This window comes from Notolepis coatsorum (genome assembly GCF_963971535.1).
Source record: "Notolepis coatsorum genome assembly, chromosome: 3".
Taxonomy (NCBI): domain Eukaryota; kingdom Metazoa; phylum Chordata; class Actinopteri; order Aulopiformes; family Paralepididae; genus Notolepis; species Notolepis coatsorum.
Genome location: NC_140167.1, coordinates 127261564 through 127280273, shown reverse-complemented (window position 1 = coordinate 127280273; position 18710 = coordinate 127261564).

The window sequence follows — 18710 nt, the reverse complement described above, 5'->3', positions numbered from 1 at the left end:
GTTTTTCATTGCTAATATTCACAGTGAATATTTTTGTCTATTTTTGTTTATTGTTTTTTGTTTCTATTCTTATGACTTTTTCTCATCTTTAATTGTAAGCACCCTGGACCACCACTCTGCCATCTCGAATGTCATGAATATTTTTTCACTTTGTTATGCCAGTGTTTAATCCTAATAAGGGGCCAGGGGGCAATACTAACATAATTAGTTGGAATGTGAAGGGTGTAAATAACCCCTTGAAACGTACTAGGATCCTTACTCACTTACAGCAGCTTGGGGTTGGTATCGCCTTTCTGCAAGAAACTCACCTCCGGCGAGTAGATCACTGTCGAATACACAGAGCTTGGGTAGGTCAAGTGTTCCACTCTGGTTTTCAGAGCAAAGCCAGAGGAACAGCCATTCTGATTAACAAAAACACACCCTTTACTCCATCTGATGTGATCTCTGACCCCAATGGCAGATTCATTATAGGTCGTTCCTCTCCACTAAGATCAAATTTTTTATTAAGGTAAATTCTACCCCTGGCATGTCTATGTCCATCATTTGGGAAGCTCTTAAAGCTTTTCTCTGTGGAGAAATGATTTCTAACTGTGCTCGACGTAATAAACTGCGCAATAGCAGACACTCTGAACTTTCAGACCAAATTCTTAAATTGGATTATTCATATTCAGTCTCTCCGACACCTTCACTTTATAATGAAAGAGTGACTTTACAGACAGAATTTAACCTCCTCTCCACCAGTCATGATGAGCAGCTTCTACTCAAATCACGCCAGTCTTTTTTTGAATTTGGTGACAAACCTAGTAAAGGGCTGGCACTACAGCTAAAACACCGCACCGCTCAGAACTTGATCACGCAAATTAACTCTGCCACTGGAGAGATCTATACGGACCCATTGGAAATAAATGGTCAATTCAAAACATTTTATTCTTCACTATATGTGACTTGCTCTTACAAAATCAGTCACATTGACCCGAAAACACATTTTGAGATGTATACACCAATGGAAAGAGGAGAATGTTAGCTTTCCAATGATACCAATACCACCTTTCTACTCCAAATATAAAGCAAGTTATTACAATAGTTAGTTACTACATATCGGATGTTAGCAAAACCTTATTGTGGAGAAAAAAGCCTTCAAAGTTTTCAGTTAATTAATTAGAATAAATTTATTTAATTAATTTTTTTTTTTTTTTTTTTTTTTTTTAACTCACACACCTGGCCCGAGGGACAGAATGTCTGGGACATGCAAGTAGATCTAAAAGTAATATCCTGCAGGGACCCTCAATGGGGAAAACACGTACATAGGATGAAATCTGAGAACACACACTTAACGTTAGATCATACAAGTAATTTTCAACGCCTTGGCCCGAGACAACAAACACCATGCTATTTTTCAACATGGCATCAAGGATATCAATGACGTTATGCTGCCACCCTCAGTTTACAAAAAGTAACAGCAGTCACGTTAACAAAACTATAAGCTAAACTAACCTAAACATTTCACATAACTGTACCCGTGAATGGGACACACACAACCAGCAGGTCAAACAATACAGTCGGTCGCTCGCTCCAGCTTGCATCAAGCTACAGAACAGAAAAATGCACATTAGCAACTAGCAACATGTGCATAAAAGCAGCGTGCACTTCCGTCACCTCTCAGTCAGTAATAAAGGTATTTACACAAATTATCAGCGAACTAATTGTGGTCTACATAAGTTACAGTGAGTCATAAAATTATACTGATGACTTTTCCATGTGATCACTTAAATTATAGTATTAACAGTTTTTCTATACGGAGCGAGGAGCAGAGCATCTTACTCACAGTTGAAGACATCTTTCTGCTGTAGGTTAACCATAATGCACCGGTATTATGAATCGCACCACAAAAGCCTTGACTTTTTCATACCTGTAGGTGGTGCACTTGTACATTAAATAAAAGGACTTTTATTTACAATGGCTGCTTGACCCAAATTATTCACAATTTAACAATACTAAAACGGTATTACTAACATACTGTAGCTGAACATCATTCTTCACACCATTACAAATGCATACACTACACTCACTCACTCACACACACCTGACCGAGGGACAGAAGGTCGGGACATGTAATGTCCTTGGTCTCCTCAGTGCAATAGTCTCTTATCTTGTCGAAGAGGTACCATTGCCTTTTGGCATCCAGTCCTGGCCTCTCCTGCTGACATGGATCTTCCTGCCTCACCATTGCATCAGGGCGCAGTAGCTCAAACTCTTGCTCTGGTGAGTGTTGGAACTCCTTGGCCAGGACGACCCCAGGCTTTTGGTGTGTGAAGCGGAGGTGGTGAAACCGCTTGATTCCGGGTAGTGGGCGGTAACTGGGGGATAGGAAGGTTTGCCAGTCATACGATGGCACCAAACCCTCCCCAGACTCCAACCCAACCAGCTGCGGGATGTTCACACCGCTGACTGTGCTTTGTCTCACTGCCCAGCAGATGTCTTCAAGGCAGGAGACAGGTGTGCGGCGGAACTTCTGCTTGAAAAGCCCAAAGCACCAGTCAGGGGCAAACTTGGTGTGACCCACCAAGAGGAAGTTCAGTGAGATGGTGTCATGCAGGCCCACCATGCAGCGCCAAGCACAGTACCAGAGCATGTATCTGTTCTTGTTCTGCCCGGAACAATTGTCGCAGTGCAGCTGCAGATGCCTCTCCCCAAGGCCATAGTGTGCAAAAAAATGGTGGAGGTAGCTGATCACTGCATTAGACCCTTTGCTGCTGCAGTGGGCCTCGTCGATCAGGTAGTTTACCTGCTGGGGTACTCCCTCGCAACAAACACCAAATACTCCACACTTTCTTGGCACAAGAAAATATACTGGGCCAGGCTGAAGAGGGTCACTGGGGTAGTGGACCTGCAACATTAAATGAAGAAATGTATCAGCTGAATGAAAGAATATTGTAAATTACAAATGGGTGATAATTCAATTACAGTAATTAAACTAACCTGCTGTGCATAGTCAAAACTGTAATGTACAGTTACATCTCTACTGCATGGTGGGTTAGGGCCAAGCTTAGCAGAGAGATCCTCTACCACCACCTTGCATCTGTCGGCAGGCACGTGCACACATAGAGGCCAAGGGGTGCTTGAGCACCTGCCTTTTTGAGCCTCATCAAAAAAGTGCCATTTTTGAAAAAAAAATTAGTTTTTTTTTTTTTTTTTTTTTTACCGTTACGCATATAGACTGCCCTTCCAACTGAAAAATGTCAGGATAGAATAAAAATATTAGGTAAAGAGAGAGAGATGCCCCGTATTCCATTGCAGTTTGCACGGCCTCCTCACCGTGCCTCTCCGCGGACATATATATTTTATGCATAGCGTGGGTGATGATGATGATGATGATGATAGAAACCGCTGTGGCGCATACAGTTGAATGCTGGTACGAAGAAGTCAAGTCCGATGGGATTTGGGAATCTCAAATACAAATCGGGATTGGAATAAAAAATGCATTTATATTAAACAATACAGAATATACAGCACTTCTTGGGGTCTGTAGGGTATAAGCACTTATTCCCTCCCCCTGAACATGTATGGAGATGTATGGGCCTTTTAAGTCAGTGATAAAAGTGTCTTTCAAGGATAAGTGAGCTCCTGCACTGATTATTATAGTTCAATATTCAATATTTGATCACCAAAACCCCCCAAAAAGCATAAAAAGGGGGCCCCCCGCCCGAAAAGGGCCCTTAAAAATCGAGCTTAATATATACACACAAGTGTAGTGCCCTTTTCAGCCTTTGAGCACCTGCCCCTCTAAAGTCCTGTGCACGTCCCTGTCTGTCGGTCATCCCCCGTAAGATGTCCCGCTCCTTTCCCACCAGGCGTAGGTGTTCCTCCTGCTTCTGAAGTTTGGCAGACTTCACACATTCGGGCAGGTTGGAGCTCCGATATATGGCCACGTTGTGTTTTTGACACTGCCAGCAGAGGTCCGTCATTGGTTTGCCAATTACAATGTATGGCAGAAGTTGGCACCACATCTTCCGGAAAGTGCTGTTGCCAGCAGCACGATAACCTGAACAGTGAACACACAGTGATAAAATAAGACAGGTTCGTAGTAGCAGTAGTCCACTTAAGCAAATCAAGGGCCTAATTTATAATGAGCCATTAATCATTATTATTGTCAAATAACACTATCAATCAAATGCAATGAAAGCATTTATTTTCATTTTGAATCATTTTTATCAACACAAAAAATATACATTCATAAAATATTGATAGATGAGTATGTATAATTTATGTGTGTGTTAAATGTAACATTTCTGGTGTTTCCTTTAATAATAAAAAAAAATGTGTCACCTGTTTGTATGTCTGCAGTCATAATAACAAGTATCTTAAGACAAAGAAAATATTAAGACATACACACCAGTTTCAAGCATTGACGCCTTGTACTTCCGCCACACAGAGGACTTAGTCTCCGTTGTAGGAAGCACACGGATGTCTGCCCTCTTGAAGCCGGGAATGCGTCCTGGGAGTGACATGGCACAGTCATCTGCAAAGTTGCTGATGAATCTCACGATCCTCGTGATGTCTTCATATAGAAGCACCTTCTTGTTGGCCAAGCGACCCCCACCCCTCTTTATCCTGGGAGCCACACCATACTCCTTGTAAAATTTGATGGTTGCCGTGAGCTTGTCTTGTGAAATTCTGAAACACATAAACATGGACATTAAGCCAAATAAGAACGTGAGAAATAACAATCTATTTATTGTGCAAACACAAAGCAATGAACTGTATAGGATGCAGAGGGGAGTTTGTTATGGTCGTTAAGGAAATCTATGAATGACATTAGACTAGTTTTTAACTTTTGTAAATAGAATATAATGCATTTATTTATCATTGTCACAAGAGTAAGTAATCATTGGTGATTATATTCTAAAACAAAACACTTGTAGCTTTCAGAAAATGTATTGTTGGGCAATGTTACAGCATGCTTTTAAAGTTGGACCCAGTACCGGGTAATGTCTTTAATACAAAAATAATACTTACACATGAAGAAACTTGAATGTTTCTCTGCATATTTGTTGGCCATCTATGAAATAAGACGTCCTCTGATGCGTCCTCTCCTTCTGATCTTTCCTTTTGGAACATAAAGTGTCTTTGGAGAGGTTCATGGTGCTGCTAATCTTTCCTAACAGGAACATGTGTTTTTCACCTGGGACATGACACCAAAATTACCGTTATTCACTGCCATCAGTTAAAAACATACATGTACATCACACACACAATTTATGTGCAGCATTATCACAGTCTACAGTTCTGAAGTTGATCAAGTTATCTCACTCACTCGCTCTGTTTCTTGCACACACACACACACACACACACACACACACACACACGGAGCAAATAGAATAATTTGACATCTTCACATGTTATTTCTTTCACCTAGTAACTATTCAAACCCTGCAGCAACAAGCTGGTATACACCAGAGAGAGAGATAGATACAGAGAGAGAGACACACACTCTCTCTCTCTCTCTCTCTCTCTCTCTCTCTCTCTCTCTCTCTCTCTCTCTCTCTCTCTCTCTCTCTCTCTCTCTCTCTCTCTCTCTCTCTCTCTCTCTCTCTCTCGCAAAGTGGATAAGTTCTTACCGGCAGTCAGCTCTTGAATCTGGTCGCGCATTTTCACCATATCTTCAGGAGTAAACCGCGTACAGCAGGCTTGCCCTTTGTTAAGCTTGCAGGTACAAGCAAATAAACAAGCCTTTTCGAGATTGCATCCAACCTCAACACTTGCGTATTCGCCCTGTAGTCTTTGAAGCACTCCAGCTGTCGGGTCTATTAAAAAAAGTGGTTCTCCATCTCGCTCCATCTCGCTTGTCTCTTCTTCATCACTATCCGAGACCGAGAGCTGCAGCGGTCCCACAGAGTCTGAATCTGAGGTCTCAGTGTCACTGGATGAGTCCGAGTCCGAGTCTGATTTATTAATATCAATATGATCAGGTCCCGGTGCAAAAAAATAATCACTAATAAGCTGGCGCCATCTATCACCAGACTCTGCAGACAGCACCGCATTGCTGTTTAACAGCCGAGCGATTACTTCTTCTTCACCCCGGTCCGGATCGCGGGATGCCATTATTAACTAAAATAGAATACAAATCTAAAAAGAAAACAGATGATACAGATGTAGAGAACTATTAAAGAACTTGAACTTGAACTAGAGTGTAGACCGATCGATACCAGCGTTAACGTGTTGGCTGGGCCAGCATAAACATAACGTTGACTTGACCGTGAGCTCTGACAGAAGTCCTCCTTCGCGCGACTTGTATAGCAACACTCATTGATTGGACAATCAAGAGACACACAAACAAACAAACAAGCCTATCATTCATAGTTATTCTTGTTGCCATGCTGTGTCATGTGTCAGAGAAGATTGGCAGGGCGAGACGGGAGGAGACGCTTCAGTAAAACTGCGACTTAATTATTATTATTGTTCCCCCCATCTCTCATTGCTACGCTTCAAAATCATATTTCCCAGTCGAAATGAGAAATAATATATACATATTATGAAAGCCAAGGTGTTGTTTTATTAGAATAATGTTAAAAAAGAAAAGAAAAAAAAGTGAAAAAAATCCGCGGTTTGACAGAAAAGGTGTATTCTATGTAAATGAGCAATTGCGACATCCGACTGATTCTGTGAGAGCACGTCACATATACCTCTGATTCCCCTAAAGACCCCTCTCTCATGAATAATTTTTTCGCAGATTTGGATATACCAGTCATAGACAATGATTCAATGATGCTTTTAGAAGAGCCCATTAGCGCTGATGAAATTCAACAGGCTTTAACTATGATGCAGAGTGGGAAAAGCCCAGGCCCAGATGGGTTCCCAGTGGAATTCATAAAAAGATATTCCACCCAGTTATGTCCCATTATGGCTTCAATGTTTGAGGAATCATTTCAATCCTGCTCGCTTCCTCCGACTCTCTACCAAGCCTCAATATCCCTGCTCTTAAAAAAAGATAAGGACCTGAAAGACTGTGGCTCATATCGTCCTATTTCTCTCCTCAACAATGAAGCAAATATCTTGGCAAAGGTACTCGCTCGACGACTGGAATCTGTTATACCAAGTATTATCCATCCAGATCAGTCTGGTTTTGTGAAGGGTAGAATGGCTTTTTTCAACCTGCGGCGCCTTATGAATATAATTTACTCTTCCACCGAGTCTCCCGTTGCAGAGGTCGTTGTTGCGCTAGACGCAGAGAAGGCCTTTGACCGGGTTGAATGGGACTACTTATTCTATACTTTGCAGAAATTCGGTTTTGGCAAGAAATTTGTGTCTTGGGTCAAACTTTTATACTCCTCTCCAGTGGCATCAGTTCGAACAAATGATGTGACTTCGGAATATTTCCCCCTACATCGCGGTACAAGACAGGGTTGCCCTCTCTCCCCGCTACTATTTGCGTTAGCGATCGAGCCACTAGCTATTACCTTTTGCATGGACCGCCATGTCCAAGGCATCATTAGAGAAGGACAGGAACAAAGAATCTCGCTATATGCGGATGATGTCCTGCTGTATATCGCGGATCCAGTGGCCACACTTCCACGTGTCCTTCACATACTACACGAGTTTGGTGTCTTTTCTGGTTATAAATTAAACTTAAACAAGAGTGAACTTTTCCCCATAAACCCCATAATATCCCCCCCTCTATGTTCCCCTTCAAGCTTTCCCCAAGCTGCTTCCGTTACCTTGGCATAATGATAACACATAAACATTCTAATCTCATAGCGTCCAACTTCACCCCTCTACTGGAGCGCACTAAGCAGGATTTTATCAGATGGCCGTCACTTCCATTATCACTTGTTGGCAGAGTGAACACTGTGAAAATGAACACATTACCGAAATGTCTGTATTTATTTCAAAATATTCCAACCTTCATTCCAAAGTAATTTTTCAAAGCCCTCGACAGGGCAATATCAGATTTTATTTGGAATAAACGCCCTGTCCGAATAAATAAAATGGCCCTCCAGAAGCCTAAATCGCAGGGAGGCTTTGCACTACCCAATTTCTTGGCCTACTATTGGGTTGCAAATATTCACAGCATTCTCTATTGGAGTCATTCCCATTACGGACTCTGTCAGTGGGTACCGGCATGGGTGGACATGGAAAGGGCATCTTGTTCTAGAACATCTTTGCAATCCTTAGTTTGCTCTTCGCTCCCAGTCACAACCGCCCAGTACACCAACCTCTTAGTACCTCTTAGTACAACACTCCCTCCGGATCTGGTCCCAGTTCAGAAAACACTTTGGTCTCCACGCCATGTCACCATCGTCACCTGTCCACAAAAACTTCCTTTTCCCTCCCTCTATGGTGGATGAAACCTTCAGCAACTGGTTTAAGAATGGCATTCTGAGCATTTATGATTTGTTACTTACCAAATCTACAGATACGTGATTTTGTTAAGAGCAAATTTGCTCAGTTCCCCCATACACCTCCAAAAACTGTGATCGACCGCATCTTGGAGGTGAAGGTTGCAATCAAAGGCTCAATATCTAAACTATATAACATCATATCCCTATCCCTACCCTCCTCAGTATTGGCTATAAGACAAAACTGGGAGTCCGACCTAAATCATCAATTTACAGACAAAGAATGGGAAAATGCTCTTGCCCGAATACACTCTTCTTCAATATGTGCCCGCCATTCACTGATACAGTTCAAGCTCCTCCACCATCTATATTGGTAAAAGACTAGACTTGCGAAAATAAATCCTGGCATGGATCCCACATGCGACCGGTGCCACCAAGCCCCTGGCTCACTTATTCATATGTTTTGGCATTGTCCAGCACTGGCCCCTTTCTGGACTTCCATTTTTAAATCTTATTCAGACATATTTTTTATGAATGTTGACCCATGCCCTCTTATTGCATTATTTGGTCTGACACCGGAGAACGCTGCAATATCTATTGGGCAATCCAATGCCATGGCCTTTGCCTCACTCATTGCTAGACGCCTCATCCTATTCAACTGGAAGGCAGCCACTCCCCCTTCACACTTACACTGGATGAGGGATGTTATGTCTCTTATACAGTATATATAGAGAAAATCAGATTTACAACACAAGGCCACAAAACATGGCAGCCCTTCCTATCTCATTTCAAAACCCATATGACTCCCTCCAAACTTGGGACCCCATGACCCCCCTCCTCCCCCTATCTACCTTCATGACACTGCTAGCCCACATATGGCTGGGGAGATGGCATTGTGGTGGTCTGCTAAGGGTGTTCAATTTACTTTCCATTTTATTTGTTTTACCATCTGGAAATTACGCTACTAAAATGGAGAGTATTACATATATTATATATTATTATTACGGACTTTCCTCTCACCTTGACCGCCAGAGGGGGGGCTATGTGAGACTGTTGTTCATTGACTACAGCTCAGCGTTCAACACCATAGTCCCCACCAGACTGGTGGGCAAGCTGATCGAGCTGGGTCTGAGCTCCGCTCTGAGCGCCTGGGTACTGGACTTTCTGAGTGAAAGACCCCAGGTGGTCAGGGTGGGGGGTCAGACCTCCAACACCATCACCCTGAGCATCGGGTCCCCCCAGGGCTGTGTTCTGAGCCCCCTGCTGTACTCACTCTACACACACGATTGTGTGGCCAAGTTCAGCTCCAACTCCATAGTGAAGTTTGCAGACGACACAGTGGTGGTGGGGCTGATCTCGGACAACGACAAGAAGGCCTACCGGGAGGAGGTTGAGGTACTGGAACGCTGGTGCCAGGACAACAGCCTGCTCCTGAACATTGGTAAAACCAAGGAGCTGATCGTGGATTATAAGAGAGGACAGCAGGAGACACACACACCACTGAGGATAAACGGGGCTACCGTGGACAGGGTGAGCAGCTTTAAATACCTGGGGGTCCACATCTCAGAGGATCTGACATGGTCAACACACATAGACACAGTCGTAAAAAAGGCGAAGCAGCGCCTCTACCACCTGAGACAGTTAAGGAAGTTCAGAGTATCTGGGAAGATACTCCAGTCCTTCTACTCCGGAGCTGTAGAGAGCATCTTGACTGGAAACATCACTGCCTGGTATGGAAACAGCACGGCACAGGACAAGAAGGCCCTACAGAGAGTGGTGCGCTCAGCCGAGCATACCACGGGTATTGCACTACCTCCCCTGCAGGTTCTATACAACAAGAGGTGCAAATCCAGAGCCTGCAGAATAATGAAAGACCCTCACCACCCCAATAACAGCCTGTTCCAGCTGCTGAGGTCAGGCAGACGCCTGCGAACCCCAGCTACTAGGACAGAGAGGCTTCGGCTCAGCTTCTTCCCCCAGGCCATCAGAGCCTTGAACACTGAACACTGAGTGCCACAGAACACTGAACTCTCCACACACAAGCGCACATGAGCACACATACGACACGCACGCTGTACACGCTTGCACACTAGCAGCCACTTTAACATGAGCAAGCACACACTCATGCTGCACACGCCCACACTTATGGCCACAAAGGAAAGGTCACTTTAAAAATAGTATAGCAACAGTAACAGTGTATTGCACTACCAAAGGACCTAGCATGTCCTCCATGATCTGTAAATAACTATGCCCCACTATGTTACCTGTTTATTGCACAATGTTGTTTTATTGGATTCTATTATGTTGTACTACTGTATTGCACATCGTTGCGGGCAAGACCACCCGCATTTCATTGTATACTTGTATGCCGTGACAAATAAAACTCTTGACTTGACTTGACTTGATATATATTTTTTTTTCTTTGGTTTTCTTTTAATTTTACTTCATTTCTTTTTGCGTAGCTTTGCCTGTCACATCTGTATTTATGTTTAATTATTTAAATTTTTTATTTTTTATTAAAAATTTAAATTTTACATGTTTGTCGTCGCCCTCACTGGGTGGGATGGGGTGGGACTAGGGGATAGGAATGGGGAAGGAAATGGAAGTTGTATAATTTGAATAACTGAAATGTATAAATATGTACTAATTCTTCCAATAAAAAAAGATAAACCTAAAAAAAAAATACTGTTTGGTGTAGCTTCTGCAAATCCACGGGGCACACAGACAGAGTGTGCATGAAGAAACGCGACCAGAGCGCGCGGTATGCGCATGGACAAGATGGCGGCAGTGGACAAGATGGTGGCGACAGTGGACGTGAGTCGAATCGAGACGACACCCGGAGAGTAGCGGGGCAAGAAGACTTCACCTTCGGGGCGCAGACAGCGTACGTCACCCGGCCAACGCAGCTGCAGCAGGCCCAAAGGAAGGGACTGATCGTGGACCCTGACTAACCTTACTGTCATGCACTTGTCCTAATAAACTAACCTACACTGTAACACGCAACACTTTGATGAACATTGTTACTCAGCTGATAGAGTTGTACCCTTCTTGCTGTCTTGTCGTACAGAACTTGTAAGTTGCTTTGGATAAAAGCGTCAGCTAAATTACTAAATGTAAATGTAAATGTCGTCCCATGACATCAACGACAGGAGTCGGTTCAAGAACTTCGACAACAGCACGGCTACGTGGTGCAGTGGGCAAGGCGCTCACCACGAATACTGGAGACGCTGAATTCGCCTGTTCGAGCCCAGCGCTCCACATTGCTTTTAGTTTAGCTGGTCGTCCGTACTAATACACATTGGCAGTATTAGGGGGTGGGAAACTGATGGGTGGGCATCGGGCGTTGTGGACAGCAACTCCTACAGGTCGGTTGGTGCGCCTGCGCAGTAGAATCAGGAAGCGATGGGGGCGGCGCCCCTCCAAAGCGCAGACCCCTGACGCTGAAAGGTCGCGCCGCGCAGGTGAAGATGCGACTGCTGTTACCGCGAGTATCGGAGGGGACTCGTGCTATGTATGACTTAGTCCACATTGCAGCCGGCTTGTGGGAGGCAAGAAACAGCGTTCGAGACAGGGGAGGGTTGAATTGGATGATACGAAATTGGGATGGGAGAAAATGGGAGAAAAAGTGGATAAAAAAAAATTACTTTGACAACACTTTCGACCCGGAGAGACACAGCATGGAGCTGGCAGACGGGGAGCGCACCTACGGGTTGGCGCAAGAGAGAGGAGACGCACAGGTATACAGTGACGTTAAAGAACGCTCTCTACGTACCCTCTTTCCCACAAGAACTATTCTCTGTAATAGCTGCTACTGCAAACGGTGCCAAAGTGTTCTTCAATGAAGGTAAAAATGTTCTTGTAGAGCCCGACGGTACGCGATTTAACATAAAGGTGTACAAGAGAATGTATTATCTACAAACAGAGTGTAATGACAACGACAAGTGTAATAATAATGATATGTGTAATGTGACTGTCAGTCACGATATTCAGACATGGCATGAGATTATGGGTCATTGTAATTACGAGGATTTACTGAAACTGCAAGCAGTGACAGAAGGCATGCACATTGAAGGTGAAAAGCGTAGACCTGACAGAGAATGTGTAGTGTGCATAAAGGGGAAGTTCACTCAATCGAGAAACAGAAATCCCACAGAAAAAGTAAAGGTACCACTTGCGCTAGTTAACACAGATGTAGCCGGTCCAGTAAGCAACAAGTCCATAGGAGGCTTTAGATATGTACAGTCTTTTACAGATGTGTGTACAGGGGCAGTGTTTGTTTACTTTCTCAAAGCAAAGAGTGACACACTCAAGGCCACGGAGAAATTTCTGGCAGACGTAGCCCCTTACAGTAACATAAGATGCTTGAGGTCCGACAACGGAACCGAGTTCACAAATAGAGAGTTCCAATCACTGTTGAGAAGGAACAAGATAAGACACGAGACGTCATGTCCATACTCCCCACACCAGAACGGAGTGGCAGAGAGGGAATGGCGCACTCTTTTCGAAATGGCTAGGTGTAAGCTAGTAGATAGTAACTTACCTAAGAGTCTATGGCATTATGCGGTGCAAGAAGCCGCTTACACCAGAAACATGTGCTTTAATAAGCACACAGGCACCACCCCGTATACAGCACTGACAGGAAAGAAGTGTAATCTAGCTAGAATGCACCAATTTGGATCAGTGTGTTATGCTTACCTGCAGGACAGAGGAAAGCTCGAGTCCAGATGTGAAAAAGGACTTTTTGTAGGGCACGACAAAGGAAGCCCCGCTTTCCTAGTTTATGATCCCGGTAAAGGGAGAGTGCAGAAACACAGGCTAGTCAAATTTGTCACAAAGACAACATGTGAGAACGAGACACAGACAGAGGAGCCAGAGCTGGACTCCAGAGTAAGGTGTGAAGAAACAGAGACACCTCAGCCTAGTGTACTTAGCACGGTCGTGCAGACAGACAGTCAGCAACCCCCAGAGGACGATGACGAGGAGCACCCGAGGGTCACGTGCCCCAAGCAGTGGGAGGTATCCCTCAAGGGAACACAAACCCCCAAAGTATCTGACAGACTATGCCCGGAGAGAAAGTGACGAGGATGACGGTACACTTACCAGCATTGATTACTGCTACAGAGTAGTCAGTGGAGTACCTCAGACCTTTAAAGAGGCCATAGTATCCCCTGAATCAAGTAAATGGGAGAGAGCAATGGATGAGGAGATGAGGTCCCTAGAGGACAATCACACCTTTACTCTAACCAAGTTACCAGAGGGCAGACAGACAGTGGGAGGAAAATGGGTGTACTCAATCAAGGAGGGTATTGAAGGCCACGACAAGTACAAAGCCAGGTTCGTAGCTAAATGTTTAAATACTGAAGGAGGGTACTCCATGTTTAAATACAGAAGGAGTAGATTCCAGGTTTAAATACCGGAGTGGATTCCATGTTTAAATACAGAAGTGGATTCTATGTTTAAATACAGAAGTGGATGATTTACCAGATTCAAAATGCTTTAATTAAAACATTTTCTAGGCATGGACTTTGAACAGTCTTCCAATTGTGTAAAAATATCCCAGAAGAGATATGTGGAAAAGATCCTGAAACGTTTTGACATGCAAGAATGTAGAACAAGGGAAACACCATGTGATCAAAAACTAGACTACCAAGAGGATGCTCAGAGATTGACAGATGTAAAGATGTACAGAGAAGCTGTAGGTAGCCTCATTTATATTGACAACATGTACTCGCCCTGACCTATGTTTTGTAGTGAGTAAATTGTCACAGCATTTTGCTGACGCCACAGAGGAGCACTGGATTACAGCAAAACATGTATAGCAGACAGGTACAGCAGATAAACAGCTTTGTTTCAGAAAGAGCAGCGAGGGCTTAGGGCTTAATAGGCGAGTCAATATATGGTTTAACCCCAAAAAAATTTATACAAAAGGTTTTTCAATGGATTCTGGTAGTATTGGGCGTGCTAAATAACATACTAAAAGTCGACCAAAATCGACCCCTCCGAAAGCTGTCATTTCCAAGATGGCATCCCAGATGGCGCCGGGGCGATTAAAATGGCTATATCTCAAATTAAGAAAATGGTGCAAAGGATTTCTCAACTGATTCTGGTACCTCTGGGCATGCTCACTAACATACTAAACATCTAGGAAAATACACCTTCCAGAAAGGCTTCATTTTCAAGATGGCGTCCAAAATTGCGGCTGGCCAAGCTTAAAATGTCAATATAAAAATTATATAAATTATTTTGTCATTTGATTCTGGTACCCCAAGTACCCCTAGACATACTTAGGAACATACTAAAGTTTTAGGGAAATACACCTTCCGAAGAGGCTTAATTTTTTAAATGGTGTCCAAAATGACGATTGGGAGCTTAGAATGCCTGTATCTCAAATGGGAAAACATTTCTAAAGGATTTATAAACTGATTCTGGCACCTCTATACATTAATAACGAGCAAAATATCTAGCTAAATATATCTGCTAGGAATGCATAATTTGCATCATCAAAATGGCTGCCTGTAGCTTATTTTGGCTAAAATTAAAATTGGTTATTATATTCAACCTAGAAAGCTGGCTTTGGTGTTGAACACAAAATAAATTACCCACTTATTGTGGTCTTTAGGCCTACTCATCATCATCTTCAGGATCCTCTGGGAGAAACTTGTTATGTGGATTGTCACATTCATGAAGTTGACATGGTCCACAGACAGTAGTACAAGGTAGTCCATATTTTCTGCATGAGCAGCGAAGTGTCTTGCAGGCAGTGGTACAGTTACAATGAATGACCTTCAAGAGACTGTCTGGAGCAGCATTCATTGTTGACATGAGTGGGACAAATCTATTGTCCTGCAGGTTCCAGCCCCAGTCTAGAGCATCTATACCATCATCTGTTCCCATCCAGACCATGACCTGGTAGTATGCTCTACGACAGTGGAATTTGGTAGCAGATTCAGTTGGTGGTAGACGTTCAGGCGTTACCGTTGATGAAGCTGAGACAACCTTCTTGCTGAAAATGTTATATCTCATTTTTGCAAGCGAATCTGTGCACTTTCCACCAAAAAAGACAGCCATTGCTTGGCACCCAAGGTCATCGATCACATCTGTTGTCTGGTTTGGTACAGTGAATGCATTGGCACAAGCCTGAAGGACAGGATCCCCTTTTACAAGTTTTTGGAATGCTGTCTTTTTGCCAACTCCGAAGATCCGGGAAGTTGTGTCACAGCCAGTCACAGCATGGATGAACAGCAACTGAGAACACACATCCTGTCCGAGTACTTCTTTCAAATGGTTTATGGCGTACACTTTAAAACTGCCATCAGCTTTCGACTTGTCTGATCTGAAATAAAGGCCCTTGCTATCTCTCTGTGCATAGTAAAGAAGTAAGACGAGGAGATCAGTATCTTCTCCAATCAGCGTCGTGGTGTGAAGAAGAGATGATCCCACTGCGGCCCTTACTATGTCTACATCAGCATCTCCAAGTGAATTGACCACAGTGCAATCCCGTTCTTTCAGTTCATCACTTATCATGTGGATCAGTTTCTGTTTATTCAGATCTCTTGACAGGAACTCCTCCTTCTTACCTGAGAACTCTGTCTCAGCAGTGAAGTTGACAATGGGATGCATATTGTTTCCTCTTCTTTGATGTGTGTTGTCTTTAATGGATGGCCCATCCTCATAGCCATCAAACACAATGGTTGTAGCTGAGCCATAATGTTGGATGGTGAAGTCTGCATATGACTGTGCAATTTCAAGTTTCAAGTTTCTTTAATAGTTGTCATACAGAAGTACAGAATACTTTCATACAAAATGCTTCTTACTGTTACGCTCCAGAGACTGTGCTAGACAAGATAGTATCAAATAACATAGTATCGCATGTAATTTAGAAGTAGAAAATGAGGTCACAGTGTTCAGTATAGACATATGTACAATGTTCGATGCAGAATAGACGTAACTGAGTTACCATATAATATACAATACTATGCAGTGTACTAATGTACAATACTATATAGTGCAAAGCAGAAATGGGATGAGGTACAATTTAGATACAATTTACAGTAAGGTGTACGAGTTGTAGTGAAATCCTTCATCAATAAATATAAAGTGTGGGGAGTGGGTGCTACAGTGTGTTTGTTTAAAGTGAGTGTGTGCTATAAAGTGTGTGGAGTGGGTGCTACAGTGTGTTTGTTTAAAGTGAGTGTGTGCATGTGGATGTGTGTGCTATGTGCGTTTGATGGTTGTTGTTGTGTAGTGTTCATTGTTCGTTTAGCAGCCTGATGGCCTGGGGATAGAAGCTTCTTCTGAGTCTTTCTGTGCTCGCCTTGAGACTCCGGTATCGCTTGCCTGACCGCAGCAGTTCAAAGAGGCAGTTGTTCGGGTGACTGGAGTCTTTAATTATTCTCTTAGCCTTGCCCCTGCACCGCTTGTTGTAAATGTTCTGGAGGGTGGGGAGCCCCCCTCCAATTGTGCGTTTGGCTGAACGTGTCACTCTTTGTAGTCTGCTTCGGTCTTGTGCAGTGCTATTCCCAAACCAGGTTTACCATAGCTTTGTCCGTGCTTCCATTGTATTCGGTGAAGGAGTGAACCACCATCAAGAACATAATGCTCCGTTTCTGGTACAGAATCTAGGATTGCATCACTTGCATGATCACAGATCGCGTGCGCTAGTTGTGGTTTATCAGCTTTGCGGAAGACGTTTCCGGCTTCAAAGAGGGCAGGAGGGAAAGGACTGAGTTCGTAACGCATAACCTCCTCCAATGACAGCTCTCCAGTTTGGGAGACAATAAGGAAACGTTGAAAAAGCAGTGCAGAATCAATGATTCGATCAGGAGCAACCTTGATAGACGATTTTTGTCCAAGGGTTATGGCTTTATCCTTTCTACTAAATGAAAATGTGAATGCCGGCTGTCCGATCATTTTGTGCATGATGTTGCGTCCAACAGAGTCATAATCATGCACGTTCACTCCATCCTCAGCGACAACACCTGTAACAACATTCCTTAAAGAAGAGTCTGGAGAGAAAGGTGAACATATAGCACGTTTTGAAGTGATCTTCTCCAGGTCAGCAGCATCCCTTTTCATCCTTGCCTCTGTTGAATCCTTGTGCTGTTCTGATGTTGTGTATGTCTGGTTTGAGAACTCCTGCATTGCGGTGTTATATTCTGATGTTATGCCCTTTGACATTGTCCAAAGGGATCTCTGATTGTCGGTCATTCCACTTCCATGTGTCATCCCTCCTGTAGTCTTCAATGACCTCATCAATGTTGTTTCGATTACAAGATCTGAGCTGAGGCCTGCCCATGATTGGCTGCTGCGACGGATAACATGAAAACCCTTTTCAAATTGTCTGAAGACATCTGGGTGGTTGATGTGAAGCTGACTCATCTCTTGGACATAAAAGTGTGCCGATTTCAAGTAATTGTAATGCCCAGCCGCAGCGAATATCGGCATGCATTCAGAAACAGCGCGTAGGTGCAAAAGCCAGGAACCTGTGCGATCTGCTGTTATCAGTGACCTAGCAACTTCTAACATGTGTTGGTAATTTAGCCACAACTGACTAGTTTTGGATCTAGCACACAGTTCCATCTTCCTTTTTCCCAGTTCTTCATTTATTGTAATGAGGGTCTCTGATGTGAACACTGTTTCCAATGGCATTTCACCCTTAACTATTGAGGTATACATTGCTTCAGACTGTTCAACCATTGCTGCAAATTCATGACTATCATCTACCATTTCTGATATTATCATGCGGTTAAGAAATTTGTCAACCAGAAGATGGCCACGGAATGCTCTCTGAACTGATTTGCCTGTCATCATATGGGCTACTGAGTTCTCCCCATAGACTACCCCTAGAATGTCCTTAAGTCCTGTACCGTCCATCAGTGTACCAATTGCTCCTAGCAAATTCATAAATGTGTGAAATCCTCCTAGGAGCAGGACAAAGGACTTGAGGTGACTGCACTGTGGTGAATCTAGGATTATCTCTGCTGCTTTCCAATATAGGGGTTGGTCAAATGTAACTACTGGGGCAAGGTGGTGTTTGGATGCCAGACCACAAATGAACTCCAGTGTTGACAGAATGCATGTTTTGTCTCCGGAGTACATGTCTATCATTGGTAAGTATCTCACTGAAGAATGCCCTGGATGTTCATCTCCCTTATGAATAATGTGCATCATCCCCTGCCAACCAGGTGCAGGCTGTTTGAAATTGAACGATAACTCCCAAAGCAGATCAACCATCTTGTTACATTCTTGTATTTTATTTTTTTATTCTTTTTTAAACAAACATATAAACAAACATGACAACACACGATAAGATATACAAGCATTAATTGTCAGGGCACATCCAATGAGATCACCTTTTGGTTAGTTGTTTTATAT